Genomic DNA, 18,688 nt, shown 5'->3' with positions numbered 1-18,688 from the left:
AAGCTTCTGGAAATGGGAGGGTGCACAGAACATTATTGCTATCTACCTTTTCTGAGGAAAGAAAGTTTTATTTAAGGGCTTCTTGTTCTCTTCCAAGGATTTTTAGACAAGTCCTTTCTGTGTTTCTCAGTTTCTTTTTTCAGTTCAAAATTTGCCCTTTCTCAACCTCTACTATTTAGAAAATGAAAGTCCTGAGTCTCTACTGTGTAGAGATCTGCTTTGTTCCACTACAATAAAACACCCAGGGCTGATCAATGTCAGCTGACTGAGACCTGGGGGGGCTTGGGCTGCAGGTCTATAAAATTGCAATGTAGATGTTCAGGCTTGGGCTGGAACCTAGGCACTGGGACCTTCACAGGTGTTTTATTGTAATGGAGACATACCCTCAGAGGCCACAGACCAGTTGTGGTATGACAGAGCTGATGAAAAGACATACACTAGCATCAAAATTGTAGAGTGGAGCTGTGCTCAGCCCCACCCAACACACACCCTCAACTGCCCCCCCCACATGACTCCTAGATAGGAGTGGGGGTTGATTGACATGTTGAGCCGGCTCCTCCAGCTTTACATCAGCTGATAGCTCCTTTGCTAGGAGAAATCTTAACTAGATGGCTATAGCCCCATTGCACCACTTGCAGAACTGAGAGACAGAAATTAACCCTAACTTTTCTTGTTTAAATATGCTGCTTTTACATGTTCATTTGTTAGTTGTTTTCCTGATCCCCATTGAATCACAGGGCCAGTGCTCAACACGAGGCACTCTCCAAGATGTGCACTGGGTTCAAGATGGCACGCACACCATTCCTGGACCATCTCAACCAATTAACAATGGCCAACTGCAGAAATTCTTTAGTTTTATTTTAAAATAATTTTTCTTTTGGCTCTTTTTAGAAGGAAGAGGAAAGTGCCCCTTTTCTATTCTTTATGTTTTCCATCTCTGGACCAAATCCTGAAAATCTTTACTCGGTTCCTACTCCTGGCTCAGGTAGAATGCTCATGGGAATACAATTGGAAATCAGTCTTGAATACAATGGGAAATTTGCCTGAATAAGAATAGAATAAAAGCTGAGTAAGGATTTAGGATTTGGCAAATGAAGGGGATATTTTTCCTAATTATGGAGGACTATTATTAAATATCACTATTTTATTTTAAAGGTTTGATCTCAGATCCACATCTACGTATAGGTAGAAAATCATGTCAGTATCTCCTTCTTTACGAGCTTTGTCTTCAGTTACAGCCTGCCCCATCAGAAAGATGAGAAGGGAAGGGAAATGCATGATAGATTAAGTCTTTTATGACATTTATTTTCACGCCAATCATGCACTGTTAGGGCAGCGCTCGCAAGTGAAGATAATTTTTATAAATACTCAAGCCCTCCTGAGCTAGATGCGCTGTGAACAAAGCATACATTGTTCAGGTTTTGTTTTTTCAAATAGAGATTTGACTTATATCACTTATTTTATTTTGTGATTTTTTTTTATTTCATGTGTTTTTTAATCCATCACAAATGAATTTGCTAGGCTTGTTTTTTCAGAAGAATATTTCTCAAACTTTTCTTTGTGCAGCAGCATGATGTCATTTGTGTTGCAATGGAAAAGGGCTGTGTATATGCACCACCAGAAGGTGATTGGTTAGTTCATCATACACATGTTATTTGTTGAGGTGTTTCTACGATGAGTCATGCGATTTGATTTGATTGGTGGATTAAAGAGAAGTAGGTGTGTATTTCTATTGGACATCTCCCTTTTCCCCCCGTACTTCACATATAATGAACCATGACCATGCACATACAGGTTATTAGTGATGCCTGAACTCAGGACTTTTAGCACAAAATGCACAGGCCTCTACCTTTGGAGGCAAACTCCTTCCGCTGTGAGAAAGCAGGTTGTCATAATAAGTGAGGCTTGCCACTGGAGCACAATTACATGTTCTTTTGAAGGGTTCGGCTCACCAGTGGCACCTCCTCATGGCCAGGCATGACATGGCAGCTCTCTGTCTGCTGGGGTATCCTGTCAGTTGCTGCTCCACCTCTGCCATGGCCTGCTGCTTCCTGTGACTTGGCCTTTCAGCCAGGTCACTTCAACGTCTCTCCCCTTCCTGGGTAGACTGTGAACAAAAACAAGGGGAGTTACGGAAATAAGCGGAGGGAGTAAGACAGAGGGAATGGCTCCCTCTCAGGGTGTAGCAGGATCTGGTCCTCCCTTATTTACAGACTGCTATCATGTGGAACTCATTGCCACAGGATAACATTGAGGTTAAGAGTATAGCAGGAGTCCAAAAGGGGTTAGACACTTATACAGATAATGAGAATATTCAGAGTTGTAATAGTTAATGCTAAAAAACAAGTATACATTTTGGAAGGGATATAAACTCTCCTGCTTCAGAACTTAAGCCAAACTCTAACTATTGGGGGTCAGGAGGAATATTTCTCTAAGGGCAGATTATTTTATAATTTCCTACTGCAGGGTTGCTTGCACCTTCCTCTTTCACATGGGGTACTGGGCATAGTTGGAGGATACTGGACTAGATAAATGAGGGGGTTGATACAGTCTGGAAATTCCTATATTCCGATAATAATTTTTTTGCCAACTGCCATTTAGTATATACAGCGCTGCTCCGCATGTCTTTCTGCACCTGACCAACAATTCTTTGGATCAGTAATCCTGGTAAGAAGCCTGCTGATGTGGGGACAGAGCCCTATTATGTGGTAGCAAGGGGTGAAGAATATTTGGGTCATTAATGGTAAAAGGGAAAACATATATTATTTCAAATAGTCACTATACATCAGCTGTGTATGAAAATGTATAGCAAATAATTATGAGGCAGTGTCTAATAAAGATGGAAGGGATAAAAATCCCTGTGACTTTTTAATCAGAGATATAAAAAACATGTTATTAATACAATGTAATTGTTTCATTAAATATTTAAAATTTACTTTGTATACTAAATTTTGGTTTTAACAAATATATTTCCACTTTATATATGAGATTTGTACAGCATAAACTGCCTCAACAAAAAGAATTTTGTCTTATCTTCCTGATGACAAATTAGATGGAAAATTTGATCAAGATACATTCATGTCTTTCATTACAATGTATACATTCATCATAGAGATAAATAATGCAGTTATAAATACAGTGCTTCTTATAGAAAATATCTCATTTCCGTTACATATAATTTCATTTAAATATCATTCTATTTACAATAGTTACAGTCTTGTAAGAAAAATGCTTGTTTCCAATTTTATTTATTTATTCAATGTCATTTCATAACACACTATTCACCTCTTTTAAAAAAATTAATGTATATTTTGCAGATTTGAAGCAGATACCAGGAAACATCATTGTTACGTTTCAAATTACATTACAGCACTGTGCCAATTTTTGGAGCAGAAGTTGAACATCCATCAGTTCTATTAACTCCATATATTACTAGAAGAGGGGCTAAAGACAGTAAATATTTTGCAGTAAAACGAAGAGCCAGATCTTCAGCTCATGTGAATCAATGTTTGATTTACACCCCCTGAGGATATAGCTAAAAATGTTTGTATTTCCTAGGAGCCTTTCTTTTGTCTTACCGTTGTCATATTTTAGAAATGGTTGCCAGATCTGTAAGACCCTACTATTCCCTCTCTGCCATTCACCTCATTAACATCATCCACTCAATGCTGCATTTATCCTATTTTAAACCTTTTCTTTATTATTTACAAAAATGTGGGCAATCCTAATCACTAGTCACTTTTGAAAATCTTGGCCCGTGATTGTGACTGATTCTTGTATGCTGGACTGGTGCAAGACCAGGAAGACTCCTCGCTTTCCCTCTCTTCCTGCCCAGGCACTCATACAAAGCCCAGGCATGCTTTGGCCCTTAATAAACTGGTGATTATCTTTGTAAGAAATGCAATAGCAGGCCCACAGATTCCACTGGCAATTCATTTTGAGCTGCTGTTTTGAGCTATGTCACATTTCTACATCTCCTTTTTTACATCTCCTACATTTCTACATTAAGCTACATACGAAAAATAAGTACTTGCTAGAGAGTATCTGACACTGACCAATATTAGCTGAGCTGGTGGTCTAGTATTATTAAAAACAAATGAGTAAAAAACTGTAGGCCACATACTCATGTGGTAATAGATAAATTGAAGCCAATAGAGCTAAGCTGATTTACACCAGCTGAGGATCTGACCATGTATTTACATGATTATTAGGGATATGGTGATTATTCTATTCAAATTCAATTCACGTACAAGTCACAGGAGCTATGTCAATTTACACCAGCCGAGGATCTTGCCCATTGTTATGTATTCTAGACTAAAAGGACTTGGACTCATGTAGCAATACTGCATAGTACTATTTGCTGAAAGTAAGACCATAATGCTATTTTTTATATTAGTGCATACCTTAAAATAGATTTCTATGAAATCATTGCTGCAAATCTCCAATGTATTATCATTGTGCAATAAAACTGATTTCAAAGCTTAACAGAATGTTGTATGATTTTGCACAATACTGTTCTCTCTTTTAAATTATTCATTTTGGTTATTTGACAAATACTAATAGCCACTATTTGGTATTCAGGAGAATAACAAACGACGACTATTTGTCACATCCTTCGACTATATAATATTAATAAAATGGATGAGATGTAAAATGACCTTCATGATGGATGGATATCTGAAGTGTATTTAAACGTGCTACAATATCAGCAGAGAAAACTGCTACAGAAATGTAATTGCAACCTCCCCCACCTAGCTGTGCCAGTGAACTTCAGTCCTGTCTATTAAACCTCTCCTGTTCCAGTTAAGATATAATTCAAATGACATACATACACACACCTCTCTTCATCTTTGGTATGGGCTCGTGAACAAAGACTGTCAATTGTGCTCAAACTTTGAGGTGCTTTTGTGCTATGATTATATATTCACAAACTGAGACCACCCAATAAGGTTTCACTTGTGTCCTAAAGGTAAGTTACTTTAACATTGTTCTCCAGAGGCAAAAAGCTGGAATGTTAACATACTGTGCTACCCAGTCCCTGTTCAGCATCACACTGTGAAACAAACCTTAAATAGGCCTGATCCATATTAACAGAATGGACTCCAGGAAGGATTTATTTTCCTATTGTCTATTCCCATTAATGCGGGAGTATTTACATGAGATAATGGACATTAGTCATGTAAATCCCTGGCTCATCAATGGGGGAATGGACCCTGAAAATTGTTAAATCTGATTTTCCAGAAGATTAGAAACAATTTACACTTGATCACATACTGCTACCCAGAATGCATTTTTAAAACAGGGTTATTCTGATTATTCAAATATAATGGCCTGAATATATCCAGTTATGCAGAACAATGCAGGAAGAGTCAAATATCCTCTATTCCCTGATAATTTCCACTGGAATAACCAATTAATCATTTCCAACGCAATGTAACCATTTTCTCATCTTCCATTTTAATCACCTCTTCACACAAGCTACCACTCAGCTGCAGAAATAATGGTCCAGTTTGGAATCCATGTCCGGTTTCCTCTTGTGGTTTAATCTTCTTCAATTCCCCAAACAAATCATCAACGGATGTTACAACCTAGAAAAAAATGGATCATATTCAAAGTAAACAAACCAGTACATTAGCTCAACCTGATAAAGAATAGCTGTTCCAATTTTATGTTCCAAACCAACTCATTTTAATGGGACTGGCACATGCCTTTTAACAAGGTGTCATGGGAAAATGCTGTTTGCATATCTCTCTCTCTCTCTCTTTTTAAGCCACTCATTGTACCCGGTCCTTCTCATGGCACTCTGTTACTCTAGCAATGATATAGCATTTCTTCTGATCTTGTAGCTTTAGATGTGTTTCCATTGTGATCCCTTGTTTATATACTATTCTGTGCATAAAGGGCTGCAGCAGCCACAATAACTTGTACAATCTGAGGAAATTCTTTCTTCAATAATGTGTCAGGATCATTATTTTCACAAATGTATGACGAGCGCTATGAAGTGGTCTTACAATATATCTATTCTGTACTGGAACACTTTGTTCCTGTACAGATCTGTAAGATGTTCCATTTTACTTTTAGTGTGCTATCAAGTGTAGTGTAACTGTGCCATCTGACATTCCACTCCATCAGTGCGCCACACTGAAGTATTTACCTGGGACTTCAGCTGATCAAATGTGTGCTGCATTGAGGTCTGTGTTGGAATTGGTTTAAGGAAGGAGGGAGGTGCTGCGGGTCCTGCTGCTTGTGGGCTAGAGAGCTCTATAGAAATGTCTGCACAAGCAGAGTCAGCAAACAGTGTGAGTCTGAAAAGAGGCAGATTAATGTAAGGTGGGGCGAGTTGTGCCTCTCTGGCTTAGAAAGCAGCTTGCTTTCTTTCTCTCTCTGTTTTTGGGTCCTGGTGAGTTCTGAATTCTAAGAAATCACATTGTGTTCCATTGCAACCTTCCAGCAAGAGTATATATGTTTTTATCTTAATTTCTGTGTGTGTATATAGTGAGCATAACAAAATGTAGCATCACAACCCACAAATGGGAATTGTATCTGATCTAATTTGACCTTTTATTTCTGCTACCAGAAGCAAGTCTGAAGCTATCTTGATTGGAAGGATTGGTGGCAGATATTAGGAGGGGCCCCATTGAACTCAACGGGAGTTTTGCCATTTACTTCAGGGCAGCCAGGATTTCACCCGACAGCTTATGACTCCACTGAACTAGACAAAGCTCATATCCCTCCCTGGTGAGATGCAAATGATGTGATTTGAAAATATCATGTTAATCTGTGCTGTATTTATTGGTGTGGTTAGTTCTGCAGTGCCATAAGTGAGCATGATGCTATATTCTTATTTATTATTCAAAAATGTGTTAGGCCCTTCTCAGACAAGCAAAATATACAAGTCTCTGCCTCAGGGAACCTACAGTCTAAGTTAAAGACACAAAGAGTGGGAATAGAAAGCGATAGGATGAGGGCTAGGGACAAGGGAGGACAATGATTATATATAAATAAATGAGATTAGACTCGATGATCATATAATGCCCCCTTCTAGCCTTAAAACCTATGAATGTATAGAGAACAAGGACCCTTAAAAATATATGGGTGAAGTTAGTGCCCAAGAAAGTAGGGAACAAATAGAGCCAGGCATAGCGCAGGCAGACTCAGCATAAGCTTCACTCCACAACTCAGCAAATGTTCCGCTCAGCCCTTAGTCCGGATTGGTACTCTCTGTCTAACTGTCTGCCAGACTGTGCAGGGTACAGATCTTTCCCTTTTGGCTGTCAGGAAAATACCTAGCACATAGTGGGTGCTACCACAAACAACAACAACATCATCATTATCATATGAACTATCAAAGTACAAATGAGAGCTGATCCTGAGAAGAATTCAGACAACATACACACATTCTTCTTTGTTTCTGCCAAGTGTACGATGTCTTCAGATTATTGAAAATTCATAATGTGTCCATTAAATATTGATTGTGTCTGTCTTTAGGGTATTCCAGGTGCATAACAGAACAATCACTTGTGGAGAGCAAAAACTGAGTGAAATGAGGGTGGGGGTGTTGAGGGATGAGGGTTGGAATAGCAGAATTTTTAAATAGTGAAAATACAAAAAAATTGAGGAGCAATATCTGAAGCGCTTATTGACTATCCAGACCCACCAGCCAATGCCTTCATGGAGCAGTAGATATAGTGGCCATGTGTAGTGGGGCAGACTGCCCCACTCCCTGAGATTGTGGGCTGTGGCAGGCCAGGGTGCCTGCACAGACAGGGAGCCAATTAAAGAAGGGCTTATTGTGAGTCCATCAGGGCCCAGAGTGGAGACAGCCAATCAGGGCCAGGCCCAGCCCTATAAGAAGGCTGCCCAGGAAGGGGGCAGTCAGTCTGTCCCAAGCCTTTGAGAGGGGAAGGTCAGTCTCCAAAGGTGGGAGATTAGCACCGTGGACAGCGCAGTGCTGGCTGGGCTCAGGGAGCAAAAGGAGGGAGCTCTAGCCTGGAGCCTGCCAGGCTGCTGGCCCTGAAGGGAAGGGCCTAGCGGGTGCAAGGGGCTGTAGAGGAAGCGGCCCAGGGAAGCAGACAGACAAGAAGGAGGACAGCGAGGCTGCCGCCAGAGAGTCCCTGGGCAGAGACCCAGAGTAGAGGGTGGGCCTGGGTCCCCACCTTCCCCCCTTGCATTACACCCAGCCATTGGCCGTAGGGAGCGGCCAGTATAGACTGCACCAGATCCCTGACAAGAGGGATTAGATGCAGAGGGTGTGGTTGGACATGGTGGCTGCTGTGGCCCAAAGAGAGGCTAAAACAGAGCTGGACGTACAGGTTTTATTAAACAGTCCCAAGCAAGTAATTGAGTATCCAATAATTCATATTCTCTCTTTTTATATGTCTAAATAAATGAAGTAGATACAAGGAGAAGAACTGCTAAGGTTGTTTTTTCCCCCTTATGTGTTAAAAAAAAAAAAAAGCTTGATTCATGTCAAGTTCTGTTTGCTTGACGGAATTGCACAGGTAGGGCCATGAGATTACAGGAAGGTATCTGTAACTTGTAAACACACGACAAGTAGAATTTATTATACTATCAACCTTTTGCAGAGATCAGTCTCCATCCACTCTGGCATATAATGGCAGCCATGTCTGGGCTTTGCCATCTTGAGTCTCCATGTTCAGAGTCCAGTGGCCTGTATTCCTCTTTAGTGTAAACAGGAAAACTTCGAAACTCGATATATCAATGGACTGAAGTACTATAATGGAGCTGAGACAAGGATTATGCATTGTCAATGGCTTAACTACAATAAACTCTATGGTCAAACCCAGCAATTATCCCTTCATGGCCTTTAATCTTAATTACTGTAACTTTCTCTTTTATAGTCCTGGTTCACCAAATATTAATCTTCAAAATGCAGTGGTTCCTCTCCTAACATGCACATGACTGGAGAAGCAACTCACCCCCCCCATACTCAGAAATATTCAATGGCTCCTGTCCATTTCACAATCCAATACAAAATCTTCTTCTTAATAATCCTTCATGATTCATAGACTTGCCTGTCCTTCCAACATCTCCAGCCTCATCTCTTTCTATATTTTATTTATTCCTTTTGTCCTAAGTTTGGGAAAGTTTACAGCATGCACATTTCAATTTCATTAAAAAAACCAAAACCTCATATAAATGAAGATATAACAAGATTTATCATTAAAAAGAAATACCTCTTTCAGAACATTCAAATTCACCACTTTGTAGCCCTCAAAACAAGACTAAATGTACATGTGGTGTTGTTCTTGTGGAGGCTTAGGTCTTTGCTAATGGCACTACCAAAGATTTCGTTTCATATTTGTATCAGTCTCTGTAACCTGTATTTTGGGGGGGGGGGAAAGACTTGACTATAGGTATACAAAAGAGAGGGATCTTGGCATAAAATTCACTGAATCTGATGAAGTTGCAGCGTAGAGGTTACTCAAACTTTGTTCCATCTTCAAATCCCCTAAAAAAATCCATAGAGTAAAAGCATCTTCAGGAGTTATATCACTCCTTCCCATTTCCATGGGCCACGTTTCAGTCACTTTTCACAACTGCACTGGCACAGCTGAGCTCTAAACCAAACAGCTCCAGCCTCCAGAAAATTATGTTTGTGTAAAGGGGGTCCTTGAGTGGCATCAGCCTGACATAGTGGCTCTGACACCAGACCCCTTGCACTGCTAGAGCAGAGCATGTGATCAGGAGAAGAAGAAATTGCCAGGTCTTTTGTGAATCCCGGTGATCCTTAACTGCCATAAAAGCTCCCTGGGATTGCTGCCAGATGACTAAGATTACACAAGCCATCAGGCTGCTCTGTCTTGTGGTGAGCCCAGTTCAGGGAAGAGCCAGCCCAGGCTCAGGGCAGTGAAGACAGCCCCTTTCTGCCCCCTCCTCCTTAGCTGCATTGAGTGCTCCACAGAAAACATACGCACACAAATGAGTTACAGTTACAGGATCTGGCCTCAAATCGCCTCTGCTGCTGAAGGTGTGGCCGCCATGAGTCTTGGGTGCGTGTGTATTTGCAGTTTGTGTATTCTCATCATAGGTTCAGCATCTCTCTTCCATCTAAGGTTGTTTGTTTGCGTAGTGTCTTCCAGCCTTCTAGGCAATCAGTAGAGTACCGAGGAAGGCAACTTAAAACCAGCTGACAAATAAAGGGAAACCTTCATCTAGTTCCTCCTTATAAGAAAGTTCTCAACCTGTTTGGAATATCATGGTTATGGAGAAGCCACATGCCTGTGGAGCCATTAGCTATGCTGAACACAAAGCTATTTGGCCTAGATCTGACTGAGATGCACTCAGCACAGGACCTGGGGCTGGGTGCAGACATCTTTGCACTCTCTCAGTCCCCAGGACTGCTCTAACTTGTACCATTTGGCAGTAACCTAAGGGACCATTATGCTAGATGGGGATAACCAGTGCACAGCAGTCCTACTTCCCCTCTTTCCCTAGGCACAACTCTCACAGACACCCCGTCCCAGATTGCCAGAAGGGAATGGGATAGGACCAGCTACGCTGGCTCTAGATTATTCAGGGTTTCCCTCTGTGACACTGGCAGACCAGGTCCCAGATTAAGCCAAGGCCCAGGGCCACATTGAACACTGACAAATGCATAGTTGGAAACCACTCTGGTGTACCTGTGGGTTAATAAAGTTAAAATAGATATTAGTGTTATATGAATGTGTTTAGTGTTTAGACTTTCTGGAATGCTTGTAGGATGCTTCATGTATTCATTCTACTTATAATAGCTGTAGCCCATGGTATAAAGTTATATTGAGTGTTTGGATTGTAAACCTCTGTAAACCTCACCAAACAGGAAAAGAAGTATTAATTAAGGTAAAGTGCTCAACCTGCAAACAAGATGGCCCATTGAAGGTAAATGAGGCATTGTGTGGTGTACTATTGGGTTATCCGGGAGAGGGGACGGGCGGAAGCCCGCCCCATGCTAACGGATCCCCCCCCCAGCCTAAGGGGAGGATCCACAGGGCCACGGAAACCCACTAAGTGCGGGGGACAACTAATAAAAGAACAGGGACAGGAGTGAGGTCAAAGGGTCATAAGGAGGGAGCCTGATGGGGACACCGAGCAGAGTACCCCGGACAGCGCCCACTGCTCCTCGAAGGCGTCAAGGGAGCCAGCGGACGCCGCCCAGAGGAACTCCGCCCGGAGACGTGAGCGGACGAGGGATCGGAAACAAGCCCCACAGTCGCAGGAGTCTCCGTCGGCCAACCTCCTCTCCCTGGTCGCGTGGATGGCCTTTTTAGCCAGGGCGAGGAGGAGGTTGACCAGGAGGTCCCGCGACTTTGTGGGGCCACGGATAGGGAGTGCATGGATAAGGAGGTGAGGAGAAAAGTGCAGCCAGAAACGTAACAGAATGTCGGTGAGGAGCCGGTAGAGGGGCTGCAACCTGGCGCACTCTAGGTAAACATGCGCCAGGGTCTCCCTCACGCCGCAGAAGGGGCAGGTGTCTGGGACAGGGGTGAACCGCGCCAAGTACACGCCCGTGCTCACGGCCCCGTGAAGGAGCCGCCAGCTGATATCCCCGGCGGGCCTTGGGACCAGGGTGGAGTACAGGCTGGCCCACCGGGGCTCCTCACCCGCCACAGGTGGCAAGAGGTCCCGCCACTTGGTGTCGGGGCGGGACACGAGGGTGAGGCATTGTGTGGTGTAGCAGGGTGGACCCCTGCTCCTGCCCTGAAGGGGTTAAAAACAGCCCTGGGATGGGGCTGTGGTGGGAGAAAGCAGCCTTTAGGCTGGGCTGATTGGGGAAGTGGCTGCAGTTGGGGCCACGCCCCAAACTGAGCAACAGGGCCTTATAAGAAGGCCAGGGAAGCCAGAAGCCAGGGAAGTCTCTCTCTAGCTATAGAGGGAGATAGGCCTGGCTGTAGGGAGCTGGACACAGGGTACCTGAGTGAAGCACAGCTGGGGAAAGGCAGAGGAGCTGAGGAGCTCCAGTCTGGAAAGCCCCAGGCTGTGGCCTAGGAGAGGGCTAACAGGTACTAGGGGTTGCAAAGGGCAGCCCAGGGGTAGGCCAAAGCAGCAGGTCCAAACCCCTTTGCCTGTGATGAATAGGCTGATACTGCAGTCTGCCCCAGGACGTGGGGCTAGACAATGACTGGCAGTGGCCATACACTGAGGCAAGGTGGGGATAGAGGGTGAGGGTTCCCTGGGGAGGGGAGACCCTGAGAGAAAGGGGTTACTGCCAGGGGGTAGCACCCCATGTAAAAGGGCACTGGGGTCCAGGGAGGGACTCGGGGCCAGGGTACAGGTGGATCACTGGCCTACAGAGGGTGCTCTGGGCTGGAAACCAAGCTAATTCCCTGGAGTCACCAGCAGGAGGCTCCACAGGGGTGAGTCCGGCCCATCTACATGTGGCATCAAAGGACAGAGACCTTATTGATTTCATTCCTCACTCCCTCCAGGAAGGGGAGACCTGCACATGAACTCATCCCATCAGCTTGGAGTCTGGGGTAAAGGGGATAGAAATCACTGACAAGGAGAAACTGTGATCTTTATGCTGTCTGGACTCTGAGGGGCAAAGATTCCTAAACAAACAAAAGATCCCCCTAAGGCTTGGGCTTGGTCACTTCTAAAGGACATACAGAGCTACTTACTATAAACGTGTATATGAACTTTAAAATCTAAACCTGTAACTCATTTGTGTGTATGTTTCCTGTGTAAACCTTGTAAGTAAATAACTCTTGTTTCTTTTTAGATCATAAATCTTCAGTTAGTTTATTATAGGATTGGCTACAGGCATTGTCTTTGGTTTGAGAGCTGAGTACAAGTGACCTGGGATAAGAGACTGGTCCTTTTGGACTGGGAGTAACCTGAATATTGTTGTGACTTTTGGTGTAAAGTGACTATCTATCAAATAGTCCAGCTTGCCTGAATGGCAAGATAAACTGGAATGCGCAAGAGGACTGTCTATGTCGCCATGGTAAGACTGTTACAGTGCTTTAGTTCACGCTTGTGACTGGGTTGGTGAAATCTAATTACAGAACATACCACCATTTGGGGGTTTCTGCCCTGCTTTTTGACAGTCTGCACTCATGGTCGTGTGCCACTCCAGACAGTGGGACACCCTCCACTCAGGGGAATCCCCATATGCCCAGTTAGGGCAGAGTGGCACAGTAGGGCTGGAGCAGTATCCAGGATTTGGCCCTTGGTGATTGTTTAATGAGAATACACTGAAAAAAAGATTTGCCTGTAACTAAATAACAGGGGAGTTCTCAATGTGTGGCGAGGTTTGGAGCGGGGCGGTTGTTTGTCTATTTTTGTACAAAAGGTTCCTAAATCAGTTTTCCTACTCCAAAGTCTGTGCTCTCCAATGGCCTCTCAGCTATGCTATCAATCAGCTAGTTGGTGGTAGTTGTTTAGTGAATTGTTGGTTTATTGCCTTTGCTTTCTTTCCCTTTTTTCTTTAAATGATAGAACCCTGGCTTGTACCTAGATTTCCATTATATTGGCATTGTTCCATGAAACTTTTTATTTTATTGCTGTTTACTTTATTATTGCTTAAAATATATTAACTGTGGAACTGTTATCGGTGTCTCTGCACACTGCTCACTATAGACGCTACTGCTTGTGCTCTACAAATGTTAACCTATAAAACCATATTTACATTACATGCTCATCATTCAGTGGTTTGAAACAAACACACAAAAATATTTATACAAAACTGCATTTCTGCAGCCTAGTAGAAATTCCATAATTGCAAGATTTTACTTGGCACAACATTCAGCTGGTTTCGTCTTTCCATCACTGTCCACAACACAAAGCCTTTATTGACTATTCTACCTATGACAAAGAAAGATACCAAAGAAGAGTTCTCCTTTTCTTGTAATCTCCAGTGTTTCCTCTGTGCATGACAGACCTGTACTTATATTTTTTTGGGGACAGTGGAAATCAGGCCTGCTGTGATGTTTAGACTTGGCAGATCTTCTTTAAATCCTTTACTACAATGTTTAAAATGCTTCACCCATTTCTAAAAAAATACTCTTTTGCATACACACATGCGCACACACAGACACATGGCTACATTCTCGTTTCTGCTTTGATGGTGCAAAAAAGTCAGATGTAACCCGTGAGTGGAGAATTCTCCTTTGAAGGGAACTCTCATTCCCTTTTATATAGCTGGCAGAGGGAGCAGAGCCCCCTCCCGTCCACACACTCAAGCCTTTCACTGAGTTTCAGCTGGGGTTGCCAACCCTCCAGGATTGTCCTGACGTCTCCAGGAATTACAGCTTAACTGTTAATTAAAGATTCTGTCATGTGATGAAACCTCCAGGAATATGTCCAACCAAAACTGGCAACCCTAGTTTCATCCTAGGCTAGCTGGCATGTCTGGGCATGTGAGTTGCAGCCCAGGTTCTGCTTTCACTCACTTTGCAGTGAAGCTGTAGGCTAAATCACCTGAGTGCCGTTAGTCCTCCAATGCATTCGCACAATTTCTGCTGTGTGCCTCGAACAGACAGACTCTCCCACAATTTACTGGGAAAGGATCATACAGTGGTTCAGCTTACTGAGCACAACTAGGCATGGGTTATGTCCCCAGAAGTCCTAGCAACACGCACAGGTGAATCCAGAGCTAGTGACTAGAGAGTAAATAGGGTATAGCTTTGCTAACCCCGGCGCTCAGACAAAAGTGCCAATCACCTGGGCTAGCTCTGCAGTGAAGACCTAGCCGTAGGGATCATAGAATCATAGAGTATCAGGGTTGGAAGGGACCTCAGGAGGCATCTAGTCCAACCCCCTTCTCAAAGCAGGACCAATCCCCAGACAGATCTTTACCCCAGTTCCCTAAATGGCCCCCTCAAAACTCAGGGTTGTGAGCTCAATCCTTGAGGGGGCCATTTAGGGAACTGGGGAAAAGATCTGTCTGGGGATTGGTCCTGCTTTGAGAAGGGGGTTGGACTAGATGACCTCCTGAGGTCCCTTCCAATCCTGATACTCTATATACCACAGGCATAAGTTAGAGCAGCTTATTGGCGGCTTGAACTACTGCCGGGGAACAGGTGACACAGAAACAGGGAGCTGAAACTCACTCCCTCTCTTACTCCCCTCTGTTGTGTGGTTTGGCCTCAGCTGAGAATTGAGCCCATATTTCTTTTAATCACTCCAGTACAAGGACTCGTGTCACCCTATTGCTTACTCACATGCGTATCCTTTACATGAACAATCCTTACTTATGGAGTAGTCCCACTGAAAGCAGTAGAACTGCTCCATGAAAAAGATTTACTCACATGAGCAAAGGTTACAGGATCAGGCCCTAACTTGTTATTGTATAATCCTTATTGCACCAGACAACAGATTAAGAGGAAACTTTTTAATGAAAGGGCGAATGCCAAGTTATGTTTCACCATGCAAATTAACAAAAAATCCCCAAGTGGCAGAAGAAAGGGAGAAAGCATGAAAAACAGGATGCTAAATTACTCCTGCCTTTTCTATCACTTTAGAGCAGCTTTTATTAGGTTTTTCTCCTGCAGAAGGTAAACAGTATCTGCATGAAAGATATGCTTTTAGACTACCCAAACCAGTACGATATTTCTCCCAATATAAAAAAAGATCCTGTCGTTCTTTTGGGGGGAACGCACCTTTTTATTTCTGGAGCTATTGTTTTATAAATAAAAGGTGCTGATCACACTATGTGTGTACACTACAGATAGAACTTAAAGAATCACTGCAGTGATTTGATAGGGATGATTTGTAACTGGAAATCCATTAATGCAGTCTATGGATGAAGCTAAATGTGCTGAAATGTCAGGATGTGGAATGTCCTGAACAGCTCTAAAATAGTTCCACCAAAAATAGCCCATAAGGACAATGCAATTTTTTGTCTTCATTTATTTATATTACTAACTCCTTGACATATTGTCCCTTGAGTGCCCTCCAAAGGAGGCAGAGCATGAGACCAATGAAAGGGCACTGTTTGGTGCTCTGCATATGCAGCGGCACATCACAGCAATTTGTTTATGGACATGAAAACATCTAAACAGGCAAATCCCCCACCCCCATGATGATGGTGCTGTGACAGTGAGGAGATTAAATAACTGCCTTTAACTGCTGGGAAATGTGCTGTGTAAATTACAGCTCCCCGAATGCTTTATAGCAGCACTCACTGAACAATCAGCAAATCCACTGGTAGAACCCAGAAGAAATAAATTAAATGTTGCCTTTCAGTTGACAGGGCTTCATTGAAAGGAAGGTGCAAACACAGGTGTGTCGTTTAATTTAGATTCATATTAGCGTAGTTGACAACGAAGAATGTCTTAACCAGAAATGGATATTTTTTCAGGTTCAATTAACCCTTAGGACACTGGCGTTTTCCAGACTGTCAACCAAATGAATGCTTAGGAGATGTCTGTGGGCTCTAATGGGTAAATTGACTAAAATAGCCCTATGCACAGGCATTTTTAATAATCTTACAAAAATCATCTTTTCTCTGTGTATATTTGTGCACATAGTTTCATGGAGCTAAGCACATCTCACAGGATTTATGTGTATAAACTCGCCCATGTTATTTAAGTGTGTTAAAGTAGAAAATACTAAGCTGCAGGCTGACTGTGTCTGCACTTCGTTAGAGAGCGCATGTGAAAGACCTGAGTACCTGCAGTCCAGAAATGTCTTAATGGGCTGAAGGGGAAATGTGTTCAGCTTCACGAGAGAGGGTGAACCTGATACTGCACAAAGAGAGAAACCTGATGCTCTAAAGGGGAGTAATGATAAGCTCTGCCCAGACAGCTCAGCTCCTATCCCAGACTGTGGGCACCAGTGGCAGCTGCTGCCCCTGTGCTCTCGTTAGGTGAGGCCAGTGGATCTGTTTAGCGTGGATCCTACACCGCTGCAGTAAGCGCTGAAGTGCAACATGTTCCCTTCCACGGTGCACAGCAGAGGTAGCATACCTCATGCACCTTGTGTGTGGCATGCTTCTCCCTCCATGCAGCAGACATGCAATCCTTCCCACTGCCTTTTGTTCCCTGTATATCTCTGCATGGCAGAGGGAGGCGATAGAAGATGGATTTGCATCTGAGTGAGGCCTTATTAAAAAGTCCAGTGTTTAGCCCTATACGTGGGTTCCCCTGTATGCTCAAATATTCTGTAAATGGACTTTTATCTTTTCTTTATTAACATTTAATAAAGGAATGTTATAAAATTTAAATACGAAAGACTCTTATGTGTATGGAAAGAATAAAAGAAGTAAGATGAGCATACATAAACATTTCTAGTCAGATATAAAAATGAAGTATACAGTTACCTTCAAAACATAAATCATATCATGCATCTATCTTACTGTAGTGAGGCGGCCTGGCTCCCAGCCGCCCCAGAGAGAGACGAGTCCCTACGGACGCCAAAGTGGGCGGAGTCGCTGGAGCCTGCGCCCGCCCCCCAGAGGTCAAGGCGCAGGGCAGGAAGTATAAAAGCCCAGCCCCAGGGCTCAGAAGCTGCCTGGCCGCCGGAGAGGCCAGACGCTGGTGCCCTAGCTCCCGCTGGGGAGACTCCTGCAGCCTGCAACCGACCCGAGGACTGGCCGTACCTGTGGAGCCTGGACGCCGACCAGACACTGGAAGAGCCCCTAGGCTGGCCGGTATAAAGGGACCCCGAGGAGCTGCCCAGTTTATCCGTCGCTCAGTATCCTGAGGAGCCCATGGTGTGGGACGCTGCGGAAGACGCTGCCGAGACAGAGGTACCGGTAGAGGGGGAGGTCAGAAGTAGCCCGGGGGCAGCCGACCCTAGTCTGGCTGCAGCACACCCAGAGCCAATATCAGTGTGTTGCGGCCAGGATCCCCACTGACACAGCAGCAGGCTGCCTGCCACTGTTAGGGCCCCGGGCTGGGACGCAGAGGAGTGGGCGGGCCTGCGTCCCCCCTGCCACCCCACTCACGGGTGGCAGTCTCCCCCCTCGCCCCGATGCTCAGGCCCAGGAGCCTGGGCTTTAACTGCTAACTGTTGCTCAGCCCCTGCCTGAGGGTCTGAGCCCTGAACTATTGTTTGCTGCCCCGCCCTGATTTAGGGCCTGGGCTTAAACTGCTACCTGTTTGCCCAGCCCCTGCCTGAGGGCCTGAGCTCCTGGCTGTTCCCTACCTCACCAGGCTAATTCGCCGGTGCACTGGACTCGTGTAGTGAGGCGGCCTGGCTCCCAGCCGCCCCAGAGAGGGGCGAACCCCAACAGCGGACATTTACACTTACCCATCATTAGGAGGCAAGAATGACTGACAGAAAAAGAGAGTTAGAGGAAAGTGGGTCAACAGAGAAGGGTTAATGGTTAATTTCCAGATTGCCAGTATATAAAAGGTAATGGCCCCAGTTGCCCGTGAATTTCCTTTCAGCATCCTGCAGTCTGATATATATATGACCCTTTCAAAGAAGGAATCATCATTTAATCCATTATTTTATTATTTGTCTCAGATCAGCTGGCCAGTGTTTCAAGATCATATTTTTGCCATTAATATTCTGATAATCCAAGTAATGTGATCTTTTGACAGACAGTGTTTTGACATATTATGTAATAGACATAAACTTGGTATGTCTTAGCCCAGATCTACACTGGGGGAGGGGTCGATCTAAGGTACGCAACTTCAGCTACGTGACTAGCGTAGCTGAAGTCGAAGTACCTTAGCTCGAATTACTTACCCGTCCTCACGGCGCGGGATCGATGTCCGCGGCTCCCCCGTCGACTCCG

General features: G+C 44.1%; 1 long non-coding RNA gene across 3 annotated transcripts in view; it reads right to left on the bottom strand.

Annotated features, from left to right (window-relative positions):
* The window catches only part of LOC120398450, a 37,886-nt gene extending 19,198 nt beyond the window's left edge, over positions 1-18,688 (bottom strand). The window contains exons 1-3 of one of the 3 annotated variants that reach the window (XR_005594422.1): positions 18,640-18,688; positions 5,466-5,588; positions 1,953-2,107 (exon numbers count right to left, since the gene is read on the bottom strand). This is a non-coding gene — a long non-coding RNA (uncharacterized LOC120398450). Of the gene's footprint in view, positions 1-1,952; positions 2,108-5,465; positions 5,589-7,657; positions 7,756-8,576; positions 8,708-18,639 lie in introns of those variants that run through there. The other 2 variants (XR_005594423.1, XR_005594424.1) reach the window with 2 other exon arrangements.

Source organism: Mauremys reevesii, linkage group 2, assembly GCF_016161935.1.
Source record: "Mauremys reevesii isolate NIE-2019 linkage group 2, ASM1616193v1, whole genome shotgun sequence".
Lineage (NCBI taxonomy): Eukaryota > Metazoa > Chordata > Testudines > Geoemydidae > Mauremys > Mauremys reevesii.
This window is presented reverse-complemented; position numbering and strand designations above follow the sequence as displayed.